Source organism: Acinonyx jubatus, chromosome A2, assembly GCF_027475565.1.
Source record: "Acinonyx jubatus isolate Ajub_Pintada_27869175 chromosome A2, VMU_Ajub_asm_v1.0, whole genome shotgun sequence".
NCBI classification, from domain to species: domain Eukaryota; kingdom Metazoa; phylum Chordata; class Mammalia; order Carnivora; family Felidae; genus Acinonyx; species Acinonyx jubatus.
This window is the reverse complement of record NC_069383.1, coordinates 75,003,577-75,024,543: the sequence shown is the minus strand read 5'-3', so window position 1 is coordinate 75,024,543 and position 20,967 is coordinate 75,003,577. Positions and strand designations below refer to the sequence as shown.

Sequence of the window (20,967 nt, the reverse complement as noted above, 5' to 3'; positions counted from 1 at the left end):
TGAGCCGAAGTCGGCCGCTTAACCGACTGAGCCACCCAGGCCCCCATAAAAAAATGTTTTTTTAAATAAAAGTAAAATAATACTGTGTGTTCCTCCTTGGTCCCCTCCTTTTCACAGATTCCATGCCTTCCCAGCATAGACCATGAGAATGTTGCTTTTACATTTTGCCACTGTGGTTTGCTCTCTGGCTCTTTTTCTTCTTGCTTTCTATTTTTTTCAGGGATTTGCCAGGGTTTCCAGTTAATCCAGACTGACCCCTTTTTGTTTTTGAGTGAGATTATATATATATTTTTTATATATGATAAAATCATGTCTATGAGTTTGAAGCAGGAGAAAACTATAAAAGGTATTCAAGTTTTCCTTCTTTTTTTCCTAATTTTTTGAATGTTTATTTATTTTTGAGAGAGGAAGAGAGACAGAGCATGAGTAGGGGAAGGTCAGAGAGAGAGAGGAAGACACAGAATCCAAAGCAGTCTCCAGGCTCTGAGCTGCCCACACAGAGCTCCACATGGGGCTCGAACTCATAAACCGTGAGATCATGACCTGAGCTGAAGTTGGACGATTAACCGACTGAGCCCCCCAGGCGCCCCTCAAGTCTTCCTTCTTATAACAGAACTCACTGGATATTATAGTGGTTGAATTGGTGACCCCAAAAAGATATGTCCCCCCATACCTCCCTCTCCTGTGAATGAGACCTATTTAAAACAAACAAACAAAAAGTTCTGTGTGGATGTTATAAAGTTAAGAATCTTGAGATCAGATCATCCTAGATGATATAAAGGGGCCCTAAATCCAGTAAATGTCCTTATAAGAGGCTCTCAGGGAGACGGAAGAAAAGCCCATGGAAAGATAAAGATAAAGATTGAAATTCTGCAGCCACAGCCAAGGAACACCAGAGCTGGAAGAGGCAGGGAAGGAATTTTCCTAAACTGTTAGAAAGACAGCATCCCCTGCTTATACCTTTTAGTGAAAAATGTCTCAGACTTCAGGCTACCAGACTGTAAGAGAATAAAATTCTGTTGTTTACAGGGACTAAGTGTGTGGTGCCTTGTTATGGAAGCCCCAGAAAACTAATGCAGATCCCTCCTCCGTGAATATTCACAATATCAGTAGCAGCAGAAAACACTGCCTCCTACTTAACAGAGGAAATCAAGACTGGAACACACAAGCTTCTTCAATTTCATCATTTGTGAATGTATTTTTATCTATATCCATACCTACCTCCTTTGTCCCTCTTTTTAAAAAAAAATTAATGTTTATTTATTTTTGAGAGAGACAGAGTGCGAGCAGGGGAGGGGCAGAGAGAGAGGGAGACACAGAATGCGAAACAGGCTCCAGGCTCCAGGCTCCAAGCTGTCAGCACAGACCCCGATGTGGGGCTAGAACTCACAAACCGTGAGATAATGACCTGAGCTGAAGTCGGTAGCTCAACCGACTAAGCCACCCAGGCGCCCCTCTCCTTTGTCCCTCTTAATGTTGAAAGCTAGTTTTGTATTAGTAACCCTCTTTCACTTCCTCCTTTGCTTTACTAACTGACCCAACTTTATAATCTAGTAGAGATTTTCCTTTTGCATATAAACATCACCAAGCCTCCTCCAAAATAATAATAATCTTAATAATAATAATCATAATGAAAAAAGAAAAACAAAACAAAATGAAACAACAACCAAAAAAACTTCCTTCAGGTTTGACACATCATCTTCCAACATCTGTCCTACATTCTGTTTCTCTTTCAGGACCAATTTTTGAGAGAGAGTAGCCTGCACTCACTGTCCTTTCTGTATCATATCTCAACCTAATGCAGTCTGTCTCTGGAGCCCAACACACCTCTGAAAGCTAATGGTGCCAGTGCCCTTCACGTTCCCAAAGCCTAAATATGCTTTCACTTTTGATTCTTATTTCAATTGACCTGGCTTTAGACTCTGACCACTGCCCTTCAGTGTAGAAATTCAATCTCTAGTCAGCCTCCCCTTGTGTTTCTGCTGTTGGCTAACTGTCCCCTCTTGAGCACATAGAAGCTTCTTTCCCCCAGATCCTCCTTAAATATCAGGAGTTTTATTTAAGTTTCCATCTTTCTTTCTCTTGTCTTCCCACATTACATGATCTCCGGGTGACCTCATCCATGCCCATGATTTTTCTTAAGTTTTTACACGGGTGACTCTGAAATATGTCCTGTTAAGTTAGAGTTTGTTTTGGAGCTTCAGTCCTGAACATCTAAGTGACCCCACATACCTAATTAGGGTGATCCAAGGACATTCCAACTTTGACATTTATCTTTGATATCCACCTATCTGTACTCTAAACCTGTTACTCTCTTACCTGTTTTAGTGAACACACTATTCAAAAAATCAAAAAACAGAGTATTGTCAGCATCAAGAGGCTCTTTGTGTGCCCTCCCATATCATATCTTTGTACCTAATTAAGCAGTTATTTTATTCTTGTGTGTGGGATATAAAATTGTATCTAGAATGATAAAATAGTTTTCATCTCAATCACCATTTCCTAGTGATTTGTAGGCGCTGCCTAAAGAACAGGGTTGGGAAGCATAGTGAGGTGACCTCCAGAGTCAGAAGAAAGACTGCTGTGATTGATGATGGACAAAATGGCAAGGCTGCGGAGAAGAGCATCTGTCCCTGAGTCTGTTTTCCAGGAGCATGGAATAAAAGTCAGAGGACAAAGTGTGCTTATATGTTTGTGATTTGGGATAAATTATTATAGTAAATAATAAATGAGCCCAAAAAGGACGTTTTAGGCAATGGAAACAAAATCAGACAGGAGTGCCGTGGAATTGAGGTGATAATAAGGAGAAACTCAAAGCTTAATGTGCATAGAGCTGAAGCTTATGTTCAAGTGCGGTTGATGGGAGAAACTCAGGTTGATCCCTAATTGGTGAAGGCTATACATGCCAACTTAAACAGTTTGTATTTAAACCAATACAAAACAATCAAATCCTGTCTTTTCTTGTATTGCTGGAATTTATTTTTCATTCCATTTAAGTTTACCTAAAACAAAAACTCGTATAATTATAAAAATAAAATGATACAATGTTAATAATGATTCTGCTAAGAAAACCAAAACATTGTGTGAAAATACAAGTTATTTTTCCACTTTAATTAAGAAATAGGAACAACAGGAGTAATACATCTCCGTCTGCAGTGTCACCCACCATCTGCTTGGGCCTTGACCCCTGGCAGTAGTTGCCAGCAGAGATGGAAACCGGCCTTGCAGTGGGTGCAGCTACATTAATTTTCACTAGGGCCTCAGCGTAAGTTCCCGAACTGCAATCCTTTTAGGGAGAGACCTCTGGTCACTCCATTCTATCACAGACATCTCGACTAATGGAAGAAGTGATGGTATTATGGATTCTCTACAGCCATGAGCACAAGTAATTGATGCAAGTATAATACCATTGTCTACGCTTAGATTTTTTTCCTCCCCCTATTTGTCAGAGGATTTGAGGTTTCCAAATAGATTCTTGAAGATGTCAGTCAGGGCTTTCACTGACCTCTGGAATAGGGCCACTTCTATTCCTCCGCTGAGCAACTTGCCTATTTGTCTTTAACAAGCCACCAGAATAGCTGTCCTAATACCCCTGTCACTGCCGTTTCTGATATTGCCAGTGTGGCCCCAAGGTTGACTTATTTTCTCTCTTTTCCCATCCTCACACAGCTCATGATAAAGGTTGTATTTACATTTCAGAATTTTGACTCTCTGCCCTGCCAGATGTTAATGTGTATTATAAATAATATGAACTCCCAAATTTGTAAGTAGCATTGACTATAAGTAAATATCCCTCAGTAAGAACTATAGGAGGGCTATGTATCTATGATCCTTTACAGGGACAAAGATGCAGATATAACAATTATAATATGCTTTTCTTTAACATAGAGTTCTTCATATGAAACCAAAGTGGCAAGTATACTCCAAGTAACTCTGAAGTTCCTCTTGTACGAATCACTACCCCACAGGTGTTATCTTAATATGGACCTGTTAGTTAACTTCAAGGTGAACTCTATTCTTACTTTGAGGAATTAGACTTTGTACTTCATTTGTCACTTTACCCATACATCCTTTCTCATTGTTTATCTGGCCCCAAAATTATTGGTTTTTGAAAAAGCAGCATTTTCATCAGACGTATTATTTTTAAAAATATAGTGAAACAGGTGAGACAGTGGCTCAAAAATTTGATAATACTGTGTGTGTGTGTGTGTGTGTGTGTGTGTGTGTGTGTGTGTATGTGTAGTGGGAACAGTGAAAAGTATTTTACCAGACTAAAGCTGCATATACTAAGTTGCACTGATATCTTAAAAATCAATTGTGGGGGGCATCTAGGTGGCTTAGTTGGTTGAGTCCGACTTCAGCTCAAGTCATGATCTCACAGCTCATGAGTTCAAGCCCTGAGTCGGGCTCTGTGCTGACAGCTTGGAACCTGGAGCCTGTTTTGAATTCTGTGTCTCCCTCTCTCTCTGCCCCTTCCCTGCTCACACTCTATGTGTGTGTGTGTGTCTCTCTCAAAAATAAATAGACATTTAAATAAATTAAAAATCAATTGGAATGGAAATATACTCCTAAATTTGGGTACTTATTTGAAAGAGAATTTTGAAAGGGTTTCAAGACTACTTCTTTCTTAGAGTTATCTCCTTCCTTAGTCTTTATAAATCATATCTATCCTGCATATCTTTGTAATTTGCACCTGCTTTTGAATTATTTTCCTTTGCTCTTCTGCTATCTCTTTATTAAATAAATGTTCTCTAGATTTCTATTTTAGCCCAATATGCAATCTTTGTGCTTGATTAATTTTTTTTGTATATGTGAATATATCTAAATGACAATAAGAACAAATTCTGTATCTTTTGCTCAGAACAGCATCCTGAAGTACAAACCTGCATTTCCAAATACCTATCAGCAGGAACACATAGAAAAAAATTAGACTTTTTATAATTACTTTTAAATCTCTTCCTCTTCCCGTGTTTCTGTCTAATCCCATGACTTTACCAAATTCTCAGAGCACCTACAAAGATCAGAGCCACTTTGGTTTTTCTCTTTCTCATCTGCATGTGCAATGCTAGCAATCCTACCTCCGTCTTAGCTGTCTTGAGATTCTTTTCCCTACATTCCATCGACGTTGAAACAATTTTGTCATCATGCTCCCTTAAAGTATCCTAGCAACTTCCTGATGTGTCCATACCCTCCTATCTCCCCCATTCCACACAGCAGGCATAATTCTACCTGATTTATTTTTCTACCAGACCAATCTTCTAGGAAACTGAAGATCCTTAAAAACCTTCAATGTGTACCTTTTACTTATAGGATAAGGTTTAAATTCCTTAGTATTAAATTCTTCAATTAGCTGTCTTCTCTCATAGTATTTCTCCAGCTGCACATTCCATATTTCAGCCACCTTGAGGTATCTGCCATACTTCCAATATGTCTTGCTCCTTAGCATCTCCCTATCTTTTCTCATATTGTTTCCTCTACCAGGAACATCCTTCCCCACTGAATTCCTACTCAGTCTTCGAGGTCATAAGACTTAGAAAGTACCTGGCACAGAGTGTAATGCATATATATGAATTAGTAATGTTTTTTAAAGTTTATGTATTTATTTTTGGGGGGGAGGGTAGGAGGGAGAGGGAGAGAGGTGGGGGAGGGTCAGAGAGAGAGGAAGATAGAGAATCCCAATACAGAGCTTGACACAGAGCTTGAACCTGTGAACCGTGAGATCATGACGTGAGTCGGAGTCAAAGTTGTCCGCTTAACTGACTGAGCCACCCAGGTGCCCTGAGTAACTTCATATTCAATTCATTTTCATTTATTTTCAATTTCATGTGATTCAATTTCATATTTTCTAAAATGGGATAAGAACTTATGCCTTGAGTACCTCACAGGCAAAATGAAGAAGGTTGTTTTTGAAAATCAATTACAATTTATTGCTTAAAATGTACAGTAGTTCCCCCTTATTCATGGTTTTGCTTTCCATAGTTTTAGTCACCCATGGTCCACCTCAGTTTGGACACACATGATCCTTCTTCTCACATGTCATCAGTAGGTCAGTCGTAGCCCAACACTACATCATAATGCCTACATCATTCACTTCACTTCACCTCATTACCTCACCATTTTGTCATCTCAGATGATCATGAGATAAAGGGGGAAATATAGTACAGCAAGATATTTTGAGAGAGAGAGAGAGAGACCACGTTCACAAGTTTTTATTACAGTGTAGTATTATTAATCACCTATTTAATTATTAGTTACTGTTGTCAATCTTTTCTATACCTAATTTATAAATTAAACTTTATCACAGGTATGTATGTGTAGGAAAAAAAACATAGTATATATATAGGGTTCAGTATCATCCAGTTTTAGGTATCTCCTGGGGTCTTGGAATATATCCTCGGTGGATAAGGGGGGACTACTGTATGTCTTAACGATGAGGTAATGTGATACATAATGTAGTGAATCTGTACCATAAACACAAATAGAACAGGAGCCAAAAAAACAAATGTACATATTTATGGTTTAGTTATGGAGATGGTGTTTTTAGTAATTCTAAATACAGGTAATTGAGGTTGAAGGCAGGCTTCAAAACAACAGATACCTTCTCAGTGTATGATTTTTAGCATAGTCCGCAAAATAACTATTGAGTTTTGTGGCTCTGTATTACTCTATGTCCTGCTATGTTCCGGTCACTCTTAAAATGATCCTTTGAACTTTATTTGTAACACAGCAAGTCTTTGAGAGTTGTGGAAGGAAGGAATTCTTTCATCTTCATTTTTCTCTCTCTCTTAGATTTTAGGTGGAAGGTTTTTGTGGTTGTTTATTTCATTTTTTGTAAAGAAACAATATATATCCCTCCACCATAGGATCAAGAAAACGAAAAAGCATTTAATTAACTATCTCAGAACATTGGAAAGGCCAACTCCAATTCCATTTATCCATTCTCCAATTTTTGGACAAATGTTGCACTTATGCTGCCTTCCTGCTTCCTGACACTGTTTGTGAAGCAGAGAATAACAAATACTGTTAAGTTGATTTTCAAATGCTTGTGTCGCTTTAGGTTTAAAAAATAAAACAGTTCTTTCTTATGATTCTAAAAAATGTTTCAGCTGTTTAAAAGGCAGCTTCTCAGATGTAGATAATTATTTAAAAAGTAATTAATCAGTTTTTATAACAACCCTAAGCACTGTGTCCCCAAAGTAAGCAAAACTCTGCAAGCAATTTTGAGGATATTTTACTAAAACCAGAGTTTAAAAGAAAAATTCATCTTCAAAGGACAGACGAAAACAGTGACCTCATGCTACTAACTACAAAGAGGCAACATGAGACAATACAGCCATCAAAATGGAAATCATGCCAAGTCTAATGAAAGAAAGGCACTACATTTCTTTTCTTTGTTTCAAAGAATGCTTTCATCAGGATTTCTACTGACATCTCTTGGATTACAGATAAAAGGCAAGTGCAAAAGCCTAGGTGGGGTTATTGATTAAATAAATGTTTCATTTTATTACAATTAATTTCCAACTTGAAATTATTTAAAGTGGTCAGGTTTTAATTCAATATTAGAATTTTATCTACATTTAGCCAATTTATAAATATTTGCCGCCAGAAGCTCTCGATTTGCTCAGTTTGATACTTCTCATTTGCAAAGTATAACGTGATTAGGAAATTGACAACTGAAAAAGATAAATGGGACTTAATCTACTATTTCTGGAGTATTTTTCCTATTCACGAAGCTTCCTTTGCCGATCTCACATTGATACCTAGCACATAATAAAGGTTCAAATAGTTAATGTTTCATTGATTTGCAGTTGCATGATGGGTGTTTTGGCTGCTGGATTTACATTTTCCCCAGAGCTCCCATTTAATTCTCATTTCTTAGGTCATCAGTACTTCCAACAAATAAAACATGGAAAAAGAAACAAAACAAAATATTGGCATCTCTCTGAAAAACGATAAAACGTCTTTACATATTTGAGGCAGTTCTTTTTTGTATCACTAAGGTTACATATTCATCTTGAGGAAAGATTTTTTTTTCTTCTTAAGTTCTTCACCACATTCTGCACCTCATATTCCAAACAGGGGTCTTCCAAATCTGTGCCTGGGTCAAAAAGAGCAGTCATACTAGAAGTCCCTATTTTATGTGCCCTCCCACTCTGATAGATGACTATTCTACATCATCTCTCTGTTAAAACCTCCAGTGCTACCTCGCCAATCTTCATTCTCAACGGATGACATTTTTTCTATTTAAGAAAATAGGTGCACGTAGAGGAGAAATTCCCCCAACTCCTAACACCACACAACCCACCCGCCTGCTTCTGATCACCTCTTCAGCATTGACTCCAGTTATTATGAAAAAGTCTGTACATCCAAAAGTTTTCTGTTAGCTCCTCTCTTTGCCTTTCTTTCCTACTCACCTCCTTACTTACTCAAACTTTCCATCCAGGACACTACTGTACCCTGATTTCTCTCCATGCTCAATGACAGCTTGTTTTCTTCTCACTTGAGGATTCTTGCTTATCTCTAAATGTTGGAATGTCCCAGGGCTCAAGCCACTTCTATCTTATGTAGTCCCTGGTAATTTTTCCTGGTCTTCTTGAGGTAGGGAATAGAAAATTTCCAAATTTATGGCTTCTCAATGAGCCACTTTCTTGATTCTAGACTGTTATGTTAATTAATAGACTAGTATGGGCATTTGGATTTCCAAAAGGCACCTCAAAATTAAAATGTCCTTAAAAGAGATGAAAAATCTTACTTTTGATCTTTATTCTGAGAAACCCGCTTTTCCTTGAGGCATTCCCTTCTCAGAAAGTAAAGTCCCACTTCCAGCTTGTCGGGCCAAAAATTTTGACTTCTTTCTTTCTCTCATTGTTCATGAAATCAGGAAAGTGTGTCCCTGTAAAACTATAGCAACTACTTACCACCTTGTTGGCTACCACCCTGGTCTTGTCTAAATAACTGCAATAGCCCTATGACCAGTCTATCTACGTCTGTTCTTGCTTGCCCATCTTCCACTTAGTCTATTTTCAAAAGAATAATCAAATCATTCTTATTATTTGGATCAAAACCCTCCAACTCCTTTGTGTCTGTCTTAAATTAGAAGCCAAGCTGACAAGGTTTCGCCCCCTCCTACTGCTTTCTTTTAACTCATTGCTCTCTTGACACATCCCTCCTAGCTACTCTGTCCTCAGGGCTCTTGCACTTGTAGTTCTCCCTGCCTGGAATGTTCTTGCCCTAATATCTAGGCAGCTGATTCCCCTGTTTATTTCAGATCTGCAGTCAAATTCCATCTTTCTCAATAGGACCTTTCTTTTTCTTTTAATGTTTGGTTTTTTTTTTTTATTTGTTTTTGAGAAAGTGCAAGAGGGGAGGAGCAGAGAGAGGGGGACAGAGGATCTGAAACAGGCTCTAGGCTCTAGGCTGACAGCAGGAAGCCCAATGTGGGGCTCAGTCTCCCGAACTGTGAGACCATGACCTGAGATGAAGTTGGATTCTCAACAGGCTGAGCCACCCGGGCAGCCCTCAATGGGACTTCTCTCGACTGCCTATTAAATTTGCAACTTATCCCTTTGTTATTTCATATCTGTTTCCTACTTTATTGTTTTTTATATAATTTTTATCATGTTATGCTATATGTTTTAATGATTTATTTATTTATTTTTATCTTCTTCTCACAGAAAGTAAACTCCATGAGGATCGAGATTACTCTTTGTTCCTGTTACTAACACATCTCCACTATCTAAGAAAGCTTACCTGTACCTACTAGGCATTCTAAAAGTTATCTATTGACTTTGTGTAAATTACCCAAATGTGTCCTTATATACTAGCCTGTTTACATAAAAGACTTTGAATATCCTCACATCTAGTATATAGAAGTTGATGATTACATTGCCTTAGGACACAAATTCTCAGAAGGTCTATTGTATTTTTATGGGGGAGATTCACTAAAACATAAACACTAACTAATCTCAAACTTACCACAAAATATTTATTTTTGAGAGTACAATACAATTGAACACTCTGAGGTTAATTAAAGTTATATTATACAACCTATTTTATGTATGTTTCAAGAGAAAAAAAGTAAATATATTTTGACAGTCAAAATAAAATCCTAATAATTTAACCCAGTAGTTATAATAGAATTTGAGGCTCTTTGAAAAGACATTTGATTATAACATAGTACCCCTTTAATTGGACATTTGACCATATTTAAATTAATTTTGAAATTAACTGGCATTAAAATATTTGGAAACTTATCCTTTTTTAAGTTTATTTATTTATTTTTGAGAGAGATACAGAGAGAGTGAGCTGGGAGGGGCAGAGAGAGAGGGAGAGAGAATCCCAAGGAGGTTCTGCACTGTCAGCATGGAGCCTGATGTGGGGCTCAAACTCACAAACTGTGGGATCATGACCTGAGCTGAAACCAAGAGTCAGATGCCTAACTGACTGAGCCACCCAGGTGCTCCAAGAACTTATCATTTTGAAACTTTATTGTGTATTTGTATTTCGTATGGATCCACAGATGTTGCAACACCCCTCAGGGTCTTTTTATCACTTCAATCTGTTGAACAGTATAGATAGAATTCTCTAAATCACAAAAACAGTGTTTATAAGTTGTTTTTTCATCCTCCTGAAAAATATTATATCTGTGTTTTAGTGTATATGTGTGTGTGTTTGGACTATATGTATCCTAAATTTGCTTGCATAGGCACATAGAAACGTGTAGTCAAATAATGTAAGATAATTTTGGTTGGTTGTCAAATTTAATTAACTTTTTTGCTTAGTACTAATGTGTGCAAGTATGTGTGTATGTATGTGTGTATGTGTTATCAGTCATATGTGATGGTAAGATCCAACATCAGAAACGTATACAGAATTTTTGCAAGATGCTTCTGTTTCAGTATCTGTGATATAGTATCTAATCGTTGTCCAACCATTAATGCCTTGTAGTAAACTTTAAAAATATCTTGACTCTCTGCATCTTTGACTTCATGATTGATGTTAAAAATTTAATGGCAGAATTGTGTCCTGTGTAAGCTAATCATATATCTTGGTGCTCATGGATTTGTATTGTAGAATATATTTCTTTAAGGGATACTTGTTAAGGTCTGCATAGTATTATGATAGCTATAATTGATAGGTTGGCATGGTTATAAATTTCTTATCCAAGTTGAGTTTCAAATGTTAATTACTAATCTTTTATTTGGCTATTAGGGGAGAAAATATAATAGCTGTGTATTATTTTTTTTAATGTGAGAATCTCAGAAACTTCTGGAGAACTGAATCTCACCAGTATTTTCTTAAATGATATGACAATGTTTTATTTTTGTAATTAAAAATAAATTTAATGTTTATTTGTTTTTGCAGAGAGAGAGAGAGAGAGCATGAGTAGGGGAGAGGCAGAGAGAGACACACACAGAACTTGAAGCAGGCTCCAGGCTCTGCACTGTCAGCACAGAGCCTGATGCAGGGCTCAAACTCATGAACTGTGAGATCATAACCTGAGCCAAAGTCGGCCGCTCAACTGACTGAGCCACCCAGGCACCCCAAACTCTGATAATGTTTTAAATGCACATAACTAACGCTAAGTTACAGTGGAACGCCTAAGGATATATATCTGACCTTCATGTGAATGTCAACCAGGATAATTTGTGAAAATTCATACTCATTTTTCCACAGTTTAATATAATTAAAGACCACAAGTCAATAAAATCAACTAGAATCCCTTGTATAGATGGCATAGTAGGTCTAGGTTATGACACAACACTCTGCTTCAAATATATGGCAATGCCAAGCACAATGTGCACATAGACAACACCAATAACAAGTGATATAGCAAGGTTCTAAATGAAATTAATATCTCCGTAGACTAGAATTAGACCAGAAACACAAAGGTGACATAATCCTGCTAGGTCATGGGTGGTGCTAATGCAAGCAGAAATATTTCCACAATTGTAAAGAGTAATGCAATCCACTCAGATGGAGCCTGAAACTCCCTGCTTGAAATAGAGCCCTGAGGTAGGCTTCCTCACGCAAGAAAAGTGTCAAAGGGATTGCAAAAATATAACACAAACAGTGACAAAACACAAACTATGGCTATTGCTTTTAACAAGCTGTTAGCCAGGGGTGCTCCCAAACCAATCACTAGGAACGGTGCATGTCCATGTGCCTGTCACAATGCAAAGACCACAATGGAACAGAAAAGCCAGTTGCTACCTCAAGACCTGATTAGCCTGGAGAACCCAGGGACAGGTCACTTAAGAAATGAAGAAAAAAAAGAGTTGACAAAAACAAAGAAAACAACAACAAACACAAAGGCTTTTCTCTCCCAGCAAGCCTCAAAATAAAATGCCCAAAGCATCAAGAAATGAAATGATAAGTATAGTAGACTGAATAGTTGTCCCCCAAAATATCAGGTGTTCATCCCTGCAACCAGTAATGACAACCTTATTTGTATTTAAAAAAAAATCTTTGCAGATATGATCAAGTAAGTATCTTGAAATGCATTATTGCTGACGTTATCCTGCATTACCAGGATTGGCTTTCATGCAAGTATATGCATCCTTCTAAGGGAAGTCAGTGAGATGGGATGACACAAGAAAAGAGCTTCCTTTCTTGTGTCATCAGAGAGCCAGAGATGGAAGTGATGTAGCCACAAGCCAAGGAAGGCTGGCAGGCCACCAAAAAGCTAGAAGAGGCAAGGAGCATGTTCTCCCCTAGACCCTCTGAGGTGATTTGGACCCTCTCAACAGCTTGATTTCAGCTCCATGGAATTGATGGCTGACTTCCAGCTGTCAGAATTCTAAGAGAATATATTGCTGTTGTTATAAACCACCATGTTTGTAGTGGTTTTTAACAGTAGCCGCAGGAAACTAATACAATAAAGACACAGCTAAAAACATAAATCAGAACAGGAAATTAAAGGAAATTAATTTTACTGAGATTTTCTGGTCTTTTCTATTGTTGGTGGACACAGTGACCTTGCCAAATTTCTGCTGCAAGGTTGTAACCTAAGCAGAAACCAGAAATCTATTCTAGATTTTAATTCAAAAAGTTTTTGGAAATAGTTGCATTTTGCCCTCACAAGTGAATGCTAATTTAACCAAGTATAAAATTTGAGTTTTAAAATCATCTTCCCTCAGACCATTTGAAATGCCGTTTGCTCCACTGTAGCCTAGAAACCGATTTTGATCATGAGAAGTGTGTTTTCTCAGGTTCTTCTGTGTGAAGAGTTTGATGGTACTAATTTTCCCCAACTATTTGACTATTCTTGGCAGTATATACTTTTTGCATTTGAGAATTCCTGCTGACTGGTCTGTGGTTGGTAGTTCAATGTGTCTTAGTCCGCCTCTGGTAATTATGTAGATACAGTGTGTTATTATCTGAGGATTCTGATCATTTTTAGTTTGAAAGTGAGAACTTCTTGCTTCTCCTGAGAGTCGGTAGCTCTCTGGGCTCATTTTTACACCCCTGCTGTCATTGGCTGCACCCTGTCCTTGATGTAGGAACACATATCACTTCTGCCCACTGTTCAGTACAAGATGTTGGGCAACACAGTTGCTGAAAATGCAGTTTGGCAGTGACTCACTTTCAAAACTCTTGTTGACTCCGACTTTGCATATGACCTGCAGATTTTCTCACCTTGAAGGTCATTTTTTTTCTGCACGTGTTTTGTGCTCCTATTACCCACTGAATGATTTCTCTCCATTTCTCATCTTCCTGAAGTGGTCAAAATAGTCCCTTAATAGGGCTTTTTACTTGTTTATTTGGCTTCCACTCTTATCAATAATTTAGCATTTTATAAAATTACATTTCTCTCGTTTCACTGGATTTGGGGCAGAATGAAAAACAGATTATGTTAACAGTATGCAAATTGGAATCAGTCTCAAGGTTTTTAAACCATATAATTTGTTTACAATAAATATTGGCTTTTTCAGAACACTAAGCTTTCTTGTTTATTAAATCAATTAATATTTTTAAATTGGACTATTCAGGATAAAACAAACAAGACTCTGGGCGTATTGATATCATCTCACTTTATCTAGATTTCCATTCTTTTTTCCCTGAACTTTTTCATCTAATTTTCAGTGCTAAAAGCTATATGCTTCGTAATAGTCAGGGGCTAAAAACAAAATATATTTTAGGATATACTAACTGAGGGTATACCTCTAATTAGGGAATCTTTGGATGTCCAGAACTCTCTATAACTTTTTTGAGCCACAGAATTTCTCCTTATTAAGCGGTTGGCCCAAGATTCCTGTCTCATACATTAAATGAGGAGAGCGTGGGTTTCTGTTTTAACTATTTTACTATTGATTTGTTCTGTACATACTTTGTTAAGAAATCATTTAAGAGTCAAATATGACTAGTTGTAGCTTTTATTGCTTTGCATTAACTAACAGCTATGTGTGCAAACAATACACACTTAACATAGCTCTTAAATTTTTCATATTTCCATATAATCTAAATCTTTTAATACCATTGTATTAGTACAGTAGCAGCCAGTTTCTGTGGCTGGCCAACTTACAGTTTCAATTATATTATTCACTTAGTATTATAAAAAATACTAGCACTATGTTTTAATTCCCCTTTTCTATAACTCATTTTGAATGGTCTTTTACTAAGTTCAACTAATTGGACACATGCTATTCTGAAGTAATAAAATTAGACATACGTGTGTTTCTTTGTGTTGTGTTGTTGACATGTTTTCTCTTTAGGAGCTACAAATTATTTCCAGAGGCAACTGGTCTTCATATTTAAGTGGTTAATGATCATTTACTATTAATTATACTGAGGTACAGTCATCAACCTTGAAATATATTCTCCCAAATTAATTGTTCACTTCAATCATACATTAGTTTGGGAAACCCAACTGTAAGATTAAGCACAGTCCTCAGACTATTGTCAGAGATTCTGCTATGTCTGTGATAAGTAGATTGTAAAATAGTTCCTAAAAGGGTTAGGCTCACATTAATTCTGCCATATTTTATATATGCTATAGAACTCTGAATTTCAATTGCATATTTATTATTTATTTTCTTGATGTGTGGGGGGATTTTGTTTTAACATAATTCAAATTTAGAAGAATAGCACAAAGACATCCCATAGGTCTCAGATTCACCGTTTCTTTCTATTTTCTCTATAGTATTTATTAACTTTTTTTCTCCATAGAAATACAGATGTGGCTTTTTAAAAATTATTTTTTAATGTTTATTTATTTTTGAGAGTGTGGGGGAAGGGCAGAGACAGAGGGAGACACAGCACCTGAAGCAGGCTCCAGACTCTAAGCTGTCAGCGCAGAGCCTGATGTGGAGCTCGAACCCATGAACCATGAGATCATGACCTGAGCTGAAGTCAGACACTCAACTGACTGAGCCACTCACGTGCCCCAGATGTGATTTTTTAAATCATTTGAGAATAATTTGGAGATCCCATGCTCCTTTAACTCTAAATACTTCAGTGTGCATTTTCTAAGAGTAAAGATACTATCTCACATAAACATTGAAGAGTTACAAAGTCAGGAAATTTAAGACTGATATCAACGCTAATTTCCAATCCCCTATGTCTCTTTAGTCTCCTCTGATTTGAAATACTGCTAATCTGTGCCCTATTTGTTCAGTTATTTCTTAGGTAATATTTTCACATGCATATTTAATGAGTTTTACAAATGTCTGTATCTCTGTAATCAGCACTATTATAAAGATCTAAAACATTTCCATCATCTCAGCTCTCTTTATAAGTGGAAACATATAGTATGTGTTGTTTTTTGTTTGGCTTCCTGAGCTCAGTGCAATGACTCTGTAATATATCTATGTTTTCTTTGGTACCAGTTGTTTATAATCTATATTACTGAAGAGTATTTCATTAATATATATATATATATACACACACACACACGTATACATATATATATATATATATATATATATATATGAAGTGAAATACTCTTCAGTTATATGTACAATTTGTCCATTCTCCTGTTGAGTGCAATTTAAATTGGAAACCGTCTTCTCTCTACTTTGGACTTTTATGATACAGCTACCTTGAAATTTTTGGTACAAGTTTTATCATACTTTATATATATATGTATTTTTATTTCTTTTGAGTAAATATTTAAGAATGAAATTGCTGTATTGTATAGTAAATATGTGCTTAATTTTACAAAAAAACAGGCAAAACTGTTTTCAAAGTGGTAGGTTCATTTTACATTCCTACCGGTTATGTATGAGAGTGGCCAGTTCTAGAACAGGTTAAAAACATAAATCTAAGAAGTGATTTGTTTTGGAATTGGGGTAATTCCAGAGCAACTACTTAAGAAAATAATGGATTAGACTTGGGCACCCTTCTGGCCCATTTTCACAGAAAATACTCCTATACCTTGATAAAAGTACTAATCAGATTTCTCAAATTTCATAATAAATATTCAGCCCTTCTTTCCACCTCTCTGTTTTTCAAAGCTTATGAGCTACCAATTACATAAATTACTAGCACTGTACATTCTTGTCTAAGATCTTAAGAGTTAATTGTCTGCTTTCCAGTTTTTATGTCAAGCTTAAATGATGCAATTAATATTCAAGAAAGATGGTCTTTTGACCAACTATTCATATGTTACTCTAGGAGTTCTGTTATTTCATATTATCGGGTTAGACAACCCCAACACCAGGTATCTGGAACATATTATTTTACCACCATAGAATTGATTTGGTTTTTCATTAACAATTTAAAATAAAGTCTTAATTTTTTTTCTTGCTGTTTTGAGATTAAAACTTTGTTGCTTTTTTATTTTGCTTTATTGAAAGATAACTGAAATATAGCACTGTATAAGTTCAAGGTGTGCAATGTAAATCTGACACACACATATATATGGTTTAATGTTTACCCCAATAAGGTTAGTTAACAGTCTTCACATAATTACCAGTATGTTGTTGTTAAAGTGAGAGCATTAAGGCTGTACTTAATAGCAACTTTGAAGTATACAATATAGCATTATTAACTTTGATCATCATGCTGTACATTAGCTCTTCCAGAATATCTTACATCTGAAAGTTTGTACACTTTGAGTAACACCACCGTAGTTTCTCCACCCCTCAGCCCCCAGAAACCACCATTGTACCATTTTTATGAGTTTAACAGTTTTTGATTCTGTATGTGGTAGGATCATACACTATTTGTCTTTCTCTGACTTATCTCACTTAGCATAATGCCCTCAAGGTGTATCCATGTTGTGACGAATGGCAGGGTTTCCTTTTGTAAGGGCTGAATAATCCATTTTAGATACTCACAACGTTTTCTTTGTCCATTCATCAGTCAGCAGACACTTAGGTTGGTTCCATGTCTTGGCTATTATGAATAATGCTGCCATGAACATGTAGTATAGATATCTCTTCAAGATAATGATTTCTATTCTTCAGATGTATACAAAGTAGTGATATTGCTGGATTATACGGAACTTTTATTTTTAAGTTTCTGAGGAATCTCCATACTCTTTTCCATAGCAGCTCCGCCAACTTACTTTCCCACTGATAGTGCACAAGGGCTCCCTTTTTTTCCACGCCCTTGCCAACACTTATTATTTCTTGTATTTTTGATAATAGCCATTCTAACAGGTGTGAAGTGTTATCTCATTGCAGTTTTGATAATTGTAATTAGTAATGGTGATACTTAGTATCTGATAATTAGTAATGGTGAATATCTTTTCACACTTGTTGGCCTTTTGAATGTCTTTTTTGGTATAATATCTATTCAAATCCTCTGCCCATTATTCTTCATTCTTCTGCTATTGAGTTTTATATGTTCCTTATATATTTTGGATATTAATCCTTTATGAGATGAATGCTTTACAAGTATTTTCTGCCACTCCATAGATTGTCTTTTTGTTTCACTGATTGTGTCTTTGGGTACCTGGAAGCTTTTTAGTTTGATGTGGTCCCATTTCATTTTTCCTTGTGTTGGCTGTGCTTTGGTATTGTATTAAAAACATCATTGCCAAGACCAATGTTAAGGAGCTTCTCCCCGTGTTTTCTTCTAGGAGTTGTGATTTTAGGTCTTACATTTAAGACCTCAATCAATTTCAAGGTACTTTTTGTGAATGGCATAAGACAGGAATCCAATTTTGTTATTTTGCATGTGAATATATGGTTTCCCCAAAACCATATATCAAAGACACTATTCTTTCCCCATTGAGTATTCTTAGCTACTTTGTCAAATACTAGTTTGACAAAATACTTTGTCAAACACCAAATACAGACATGGGTTTTTCTGGGTCCTGGATTCTGTTCCATCCATTTATGGAACTGTGTGCATTTAATCATCTTCCTCCTCATCACATTTGAGTCTGTTTTTATGCCAGTAACATAATATTTTAATTGCTATAGTTTCATAATATAGTTTGAAATCAGGAAGTATGATGCCTCCAGCTTTGTTCATTCTCAAGAATGCTTTGGCTATGTGGGGTCTTTCTGTTGTTCCATATGAACTTTATGATGGTTTTTTTCTATTTCTGTGAAAAATGCCATTGGAATTTTGATAAGGATTGCATTGACTCTATAGATGGCTTTGGGTAGTATGGGCATTTTAATGATGTTAACTCTTCTGATCTGTGAACACAAAAGTTAGTTGAGTGTTCTGCTTTCCTCATCGTCTTATAGTTTTTGGCCTATAAATCTTTCATTTCGTGACTGCTATTGGTAACCCCTCTTTCTTCCCCCTTATTCCTAGCTAGCTCTGTACATCTCAGCTATGCTGGGAAAGCTGCCCACTTATGGTGCTCTCTATTTGGGAGGGACTCCTTCTAGTTAAGGTTTCCCTTCTTGGCACTGAGCAATGACAGCTTGGGGATAGGATGATGCAAGCAAAATGAAGCTGTCTTCCTTCCCTTTTTACACAGTTATTCTCAAAGTATTTTGTTCTACCATGTTGCTGACATTTCTTAGGTAGACTCTAGAACTCTCCCAGAGCCTTTTAAAAAATGTTTGTGTATTTATTTATTTATTTATTTGAAGAGAGAGAGAGAGAGAGAGAGAGAGAGAGAGAGATTGAGAGAATGTGAGTGGTGAAGGGTCAGAGAGAGAGAGAGAGAGAATGAGAATACAAAGCAGGCTCCAAGCTATCAGCATGGAGCCCAAAGTGGAGCTTGATCTCTTGAACTGTGAGATCATGATCTGAGCCAAAATCAAGAGTCGAACACTCAACCTACTGAGCCACCCAGGTTCCCCATCTACAGCTATTTTTGTTCTTGCATGGCTATCTAACTGTTGATCTTTGGAAGGGGGTTAGAGGCTGAGGTCTCCCATCTGGATGATGTCACTCTTGAAATCTGTATTGATCTTTACAGTGGAAATATTTGCTTCTTCCTCCTTTCTAGGATTCTAATTTCTGATTCTGCTTTAAGTTTTATTCATATATGACAAGTGAAAGCATTTTCAGAAGAAGTGAGCTATATTTTTAAACCGTCAAAATCAAATGTGAAAAAAAAAAAAACCTCTCCAATATAATAACAGTAACAACAAAACTCAGCTGCATAATTTAGAGTACATTTCAGCAATTTGCTCATTTTGGGAGTATCTAGTTTTCATTTTGGATTACATACCTCTGATGCGAGTCACTGCTCTCAAGTCCCCAGCACCTAAAATAATGTTTTAAGTTGAAAGTTAACTGCTTCCTCCCTTTCAGCTCTTAAAAATAAGTGTATCAATCTATTTACAACATCTCCTTCTCATTATGATAAGAATAGAGGCACTCATTTAATTAAACCATTAATGGCCTTAACCAAAAAACATAAACAGAATATCTCATTGAAATAAATAATTGGTTTTAGTAACAGTAGTGTCAAGAGTGTAATAGGTTTCTAGTTGGTGAGTAATCTCCCAACACCTCATTCTGCGTGCAAAGTATTCCTCTCTGCTAGGCCCTCACCCCACAGCCACTTATTTTTATGTGAGGATACCATCATGTCCTGCTTGGTTAGTTTCCTTGTCTACAGTCTTCCCTACCCCTCTCCCCCTCTTATACACTAGTACCCTTCATGTTTCTAAAATGCAATCATGGTCACACTCCTCTGCTGAAAACATTTCATTACCTTTCTTCTCATAAACCACTGAACAGTTCAAAATAAAGCCTAACCTCATCATATTGGCTTTAAAAGCCCTGCATATCCCAATAACCACTCCTATCTTATCTCTTACCTTCACCTACTTTTTGTCCTTACTCTACTAGAATCTATATTTTAGCCTTATAGGTCTTCTTCTCTTATGTATAGATCTTTGTGTATGTTCTTCCCTTGATCTGGAACACCATACAGCAGCTTTCACTCTTTATAGGTTAAAGAATGCTCTTCCTCTGTGATGTACTAAAACAGTTTGGAAGCTGTTTTAAATGATCAGTTAGGTTAAACCTCTCTGATAGCATAGTCCTAGATTCTAAACATGAGAATACATTGACCATCTAAGAAGAGTTGAGCATAGTCCACCAAGGGCATGGTTCCTGAATTGAGAAAGATTATGGAGTATTTAAATAATAGAAAGAAGTCAGTATAGCTGAAGAGCAATAGGATGTGGGGACCATGACAGGGAGAATAACAGAGAATGAAGCTGGAAAAGTACAGACTGTCTAAATCACATATAGTATTTGTTAGTGTTCTTAAACCCAGTTTCAATGTGGGTAGGGAGGGCTCCCCAATTTCCAACATTTCAACAAGCATTGCTTAATACACCTACAATTCAGCTCAATTCTGACACTCTCTATCCAGAGGTGGCATCAGCCTTCTCGAGTTGAGGGTTCACTTCTACAAGACTTCAGACAAGGTTGTATGAACCTAAGACTAGATTGTTAGCTGTGTTTCTGACTGGCTACAGATTGGACATTCTCATGACCCCCTGACACTAATCACAGGTGCAGGTTGTTACCTGTTCTTCTGACCAGTTGGCTATAAATCAGAGGTTTCCATAACCTCTCTGTTAGAGTAGCTCACAG

The 20,967-nt window shown here is 36.7% G+C and overlaps 1 protein-coding gene across 1 annotated transcript in view; it reads left to right on the top strand.

The window, feature by feature from the left end:
* ZNF804B (zinc finger protein 804B) overlaps positions 1-20,967 on the top strand; it is a 516,049-nt gene that overhangs the window by 451,088 nt on the left and 43,994 nt on the right. The gene's annotated exons all lie outside the window — the stretch shown is intronic.